The following is a 5,596-nucleotide window of genomic DNA, read 5'->3' on the forward strand; positions in this document are numbered from 1 at the left end:
AAGCCTAGTTTATAGTTCTTCTGGGTGCATAAGCCAAGATGAAATTTGTGTACAACATGCAGATTTAGGATATACCAAACGGGGCCTTGGATATTTTTATGGATATTGAATTCTTAGTCTTTAATTCAGAAATAGTAAGTTTCCACTTGTAAAAATCACTTAATCATTTGATATCTAACGTAAACCCGTGTTTGTGAAAACACTTTTTCTCATTTATATCTCTAAACGACTATCAAATCAAATCCGCAACTTTATCAAAGGTTCAATATGTGTGTCTGTTTTTAGCTATTTTTTTTTTTTTTGGGGGGGGGGTGGGGGTCATATAAGCCCTATAACGGGCCCATTCGGATATTGGCTTTTCCGTGCTGTATTGTTGATTTCTTTACTTTTTTTGAAGGGTATTACACATTTTTCTTTTTACTGGATCGATCAATTTTAAGTTATGATATCGGGATGTGACAAACGGTTACACTGCAAAAATACCTGTGTTAAATTAACACCAGCTCAGTATCGATGTAGGACAACACAAGCGAGGAATTCAAACAGCATCACTTCAGCTCTAGGCTAACACCAGGGGGCCGTTTCATAAAGCTGTTCGTAAGTTAACAGCGACTGGTGAACCTTTCTTACGCACATAACCATCGCCAATGAATATACCATTTACCACGAAAAGGGACCCCCAGTCGTTCTTAAAGTCGCTCTTAACTTTATGACACACCCACCTCAGGGGCCGCGGAACGGTTTTCAAAGTGGGGGGGGGGGGGGCTGACCATGCAAAAAATCACAATCATATGGTCATTTTTAGGTTTTTTTTAACACTTTTTTAGAAAAAAGTAATTTCCCGGTCATATTATGATGTGCACAGGATTTTTCATGGTTTTACTCGAGCGTTCGCGTGTGTGGCAAAAGTTTCTTAATAAAGTCCTAAGCGAGCGAGAAAAATATTTCACCTTCTCAATACAACATTACTATAGATGTAGAAATGATATTCAGAAAATAATACTACTTGCACTTTTCCAGTTATTTTTGTTCTTCTTTTTTCTCTCTTTTCTGTTCTTGGTCGTAGAACTTTAATTTTGGGGGCCAAACTTCCTTTTGTAAAATTTGTAAACGCCAGTGGGTGGGATGCGGGGGCGGAGCCCCCGGATCCTCTGGCAATTTAGTCATTTTATACCTTAGAGATCGACGGCCGCTACTTTTAATCAAATCATGGGCTAAGTTTTACAGAACACACTACTCCAACGCAGTGGCATAATAAACCAAATATTTTGAGGGGGTACATGGGGGGTCCTTTATAAAACGTCACGAGCGAGACAAATTTTGCCTCATTAAAATAAAGCTAATGATGTAAGTAAAGGGGCAGGTCTAGCCCTTGGCTAGGGACAGAATAGGTAATGATTTGGCCTCATCTCCGGAATCACACAAAGGTCATCTAATTTTTTTGTGTCTTGATTGCTACCGCTATTACATGAAATTTAGCAAGCTATCTTTGACTTCATACACAAACGCAATCCCTTTATTCCTGTTCTTTATTTTCGGCAATCCTCGCCAGCCTGGCTGTGCTCTTAATTTCTTCTTTTTCCATTTTTTTTTCATTTTTAAATTCAGCTTTTCCCTTAGCATTTTACCTCATTCCATTCTACCTCATGCCCAGTTTATCTTTTCTTTGCCTTTCCTGCCATAAATTCCTGTCCTATATTTTGTCATCCCTCAATTCATTTTCCCTTTCTCACCCATTTTGTATACTTCGGGATCAATTCTTTTTCAGATGTTCTTCTTTCCTTCCTTTTCCCCCTTTCCTTTCGTTTTACGTTTATTCTCTTTATGTTCTTCATCTCCCTCTCCTTTTTTCTTTCTAACTTTCCTTTTTTTTTCAGCGCCGGAGGGGGTGGGGGAGTCTGTTACAGTCCGACCATTACTGATATAAAGAAAAAACCGGTAAAATCGTTATTTTTTTAAAGATTCTATTCTTTTAAGTACATACCATTGAAAAATAGCTTCGAATTAATAAATATAATAAAGAGTAACACCTTGGCAGAAAAGGGAAAGCAACAAGTAGTCTGGATATTTGCATGTAGGTCAATTGTTCTCTTTATTACTCTCCTTTATCTGTCTAGACTCTAGACATCACCGGCTTGCCGCCCTTTTGTAACAATTAAAATATTTTTTGCGTTCTTTCACATGGATTTGTACTCTGCTTTCTTCCTTTCTCCCACTCTCTTTGTTTTCTCTGTGTACATTAAGTTTTCTCACTCTTTTTCTTCATTTACTCATTCACTCTAAAAAAAAATTAGTGAAAGTACATTGTAGCCAATCGGGTGCCCGTTTCATAAAGGACTTACAACTGTTGTAACTTTGCCATTAAGGCAACTGCCATGGTAACAGGGCTCCGCAGACAATCAGAATCAAGGGTTCCATGGGAGTTGCCATAACTCTTCATGAAACAGGCCCCTGTTAGTGAATATGTGTCCGACTAATACAAATAAGCAATATCAACCTAAAACTCTGGTAGATGTTAAAGGAGAATGAAACCCTTGAAACTAGCTGAATCCATATCAAAGAGAAAAATCAAAGAAACATATTGTTGAAAGTTTGAGGAAGATTGAATGAATAATAAGAAAGTTATGAGCATTTGAATATTGAGATCACTAGTGCCATGTAGATCCTCTCATCGGCAATGCGACCAAGATCTGTGATATCACACACGTACAACTCCCTCATTACTTTAGTACTTATTTCACTTTTATTCTCACTTTTATAGAGTCTATCACAAGGTTAGGTGTTTTTTTTTATTAGATGACAAGTACAGAGGTTTCACAACATTATATCATTGATGAATCGTTTGTCATATGATAAGAATGAGCAAAAAGAGATGTTTTGGGGTATATTTTCAGTGTCCGAATGGGAGAGTTGTACGTGTGTGACATCACAGATCTTGGTCGCATTGCCGATGGGAGGATCTACATGGCACTAGTGATCTCAATATTCAAATGCTCATAACTCTTTTATTGCTAGTCCTATTTTACTCAAAGTTTTGTTGATCTTATTCTTTGATTTTTCTGCTTTCACAAAAGCTAACTTGCTCCAAGAGTTTCATTCTCCTTTAATGAATAAACTGGTTGATTTTGACCATTTTTGTCAGTTCGTCACACACACACACACACACACAAAAGGGGTTTTTACTACGAAGTGGAGGTCATTTTGATCTCAAGAAAATTTAAAAATCATTACTCTATTAAAGGTTGTCACTAAAAATTGGAAGTCATCTTGGTCCCGGGACTTTCAAAAAGCAAAAAAAGGGTCATTTTGGTTACATTTCTACCCTTTTTCTCACCTTCCCGTATTCAAGGGGGTGCTGCCTATGGAGAATAATACATGCAGCACCCCCCTAGGAATTTTCATTGGTAATTCTGACCAATCCTTGGCTCACTTCTTCAAAAATTTGGGAATATAAGCCAACAAGACCCATCCAGTGAAATCAACAGATACAAAAATATTGCAAAGAACACTGAAAATAACACTGGCATGCAAGTATAAATATGACCGAATCATATAACATTTGACATTTTTCATAAATTTATTCAAATTGGAAATACACACACATAATATAATCATGATAGCATGATGATTTGGATTTGTAACAAAGGTAATAACATCATATACAAAAATTGGAAATGTTACTAATAATAAACACGTGATCAATAATATTAATAAATAGTCATTTTCTCATTGCATTTCACATTATGATTAATGTCTCTATGTGCTTCCAAAGGACTTGATAATTATTACCCCCACTTTAGTTTGGCAGCCATAATTATTTGCAGTGCACAAGCATTTCAAGGAATGAATTCCTGCCTGGTACCCATTTACTTCACCCCAGGGGTCCGTTGCAGAAAGAGTTGCGTTTAAACGCAAGTCAAAAAATCAATCGCAAGTCCAAAATGCGCGCTGTTGATTGGTTGATAATGAAGTTGCGCGTGATTTTTAAAGATGCATTTGATTGCAACTCTTTCTGCCGGGCCCGTTGCAGAAAGATAAACACAAAGGCCATGGAATGGTTTTAAAAGTGTGGGGGGGGGGGTGACCATGCAAAAAATTACATTCTGTGGCCCCTGAAACAGAAAGTTGATGAAAATTGTTGCTATTCAATGTAATTTACTGACCATGTGATACTGAACACATCAGGTCAGACCATGTGAAACTGAACACATCAGGTCAAATACGATTCCAAAATGGTGTGTGCAACGGGGTTATGAAACATGTTTAAGTAGATAATAGCACAACATTTTTCCACCATTATAATCCATCTATTCAAAACACATGAGCTATCCAACAGTTTTGTTTAATTTCGTGTATTAAAAACAAAACAATGTGCAGTGTACAAAATTGAAGAATAATTGTGAGTACAAACATAACATAAGAACACAAGAGACGCAGATGATAATTACTCTACACGTATTCAGATTCAATGGCCCTGTTCTTCATAGAGGTCCGATAAAAAACGAGTGGAGCACCTCTAGAAAACTCACAAGGGATATGTATGTACCCTCCTTTGGGCTCAAAGTTGAACAAAATTGTATGTGGTGTAAGTTTGTATCCTGATGCACATGTAGGTAGCACATGTACCTCATTTATACATAGTAGTTGTGTACATGTGTGCTATATTATGAAAATCTAGAGTGAAGAGCCCTTCCTTTTCCTTGGCAAGATATTTTTTTCTAAGGAAAAGTCTGACAATTTTTGTAAAGATAACCTTCATTTTTTATTATTTTTTTTCCCGACTACATTGACAAGGACTTTTTTTGGGGCAACTGCTAGCCTATTTGTTAATTTCTTAATTTGTTCCTCAATTTCTGTGCAAATAATTTATCTATTTTGAGTTTCTTTGCACCCCCATTCATTATGAAGTCTAAGACATGACCTTTCCTACCTATTTCTCCAAAAGTAGTTACAAAAAAGTTCTACTTCGTAATTAGACTGATTATTAATTGCTAATTGTGTTTTTTGGCTTGCAGTATTGTTGTCGAATGGAGTCACATCATCACACTACATTTTAGAAAGTCAAAAATAGAACTGCTTTCAAAGATTTATATTTAAAGTTCTATCTTCTAATGATAATAAAAGTAAGTGTGGTATGTAGAAAAGCCACAAGAAAAACAATCACCATTACATTTACCTTTAAAGAATGATGTTAACAGTTAAGTATCAACATGACAATAAAGTAAACACAGGTATCATTCATGTTTGTCACAAGATGGCACTATTGACTTCATGTGTGTAAAATAATCTACTATTCTACTCACAACACTTACAACATTTATGTAAGTACTGATGCAATCTTTGAAATGACAAATGATGTTAGAAAGGCACTGATAAGTCTGATACAACGAATTTTGTCATTAACATGATTTCATCTCAGATTTTCATTTCATCAAGAAAGAAACTTGAAATGAAACATACATGTAATAAAAGGTTGTATATCTTAGTCAATATGTACATGTACATTTCAGAATTGAATAGTAAGAAAAGTTCATTGTTTGGATGAGTGGCCAGTCATATCTAATTTTAATTTATTACAGCTTTCTTCAATAAAAAC

Source organism: Lytechinus pictus, chromosome 17 (assembly GCF_037042905.1).
Source record: "Lytechinus pictus isolate F3 Inbred chromosome 17, Lp3.0, whole genome shotgun sequence".
In the NCBI taxonomy this organism is placed as follows: Eukaryota; Metazoa; Echinodermata; class Echinoidea; order Temnopleuroida; family Toxopneustidae; genus Lytechinus; species Lytechinus pictus.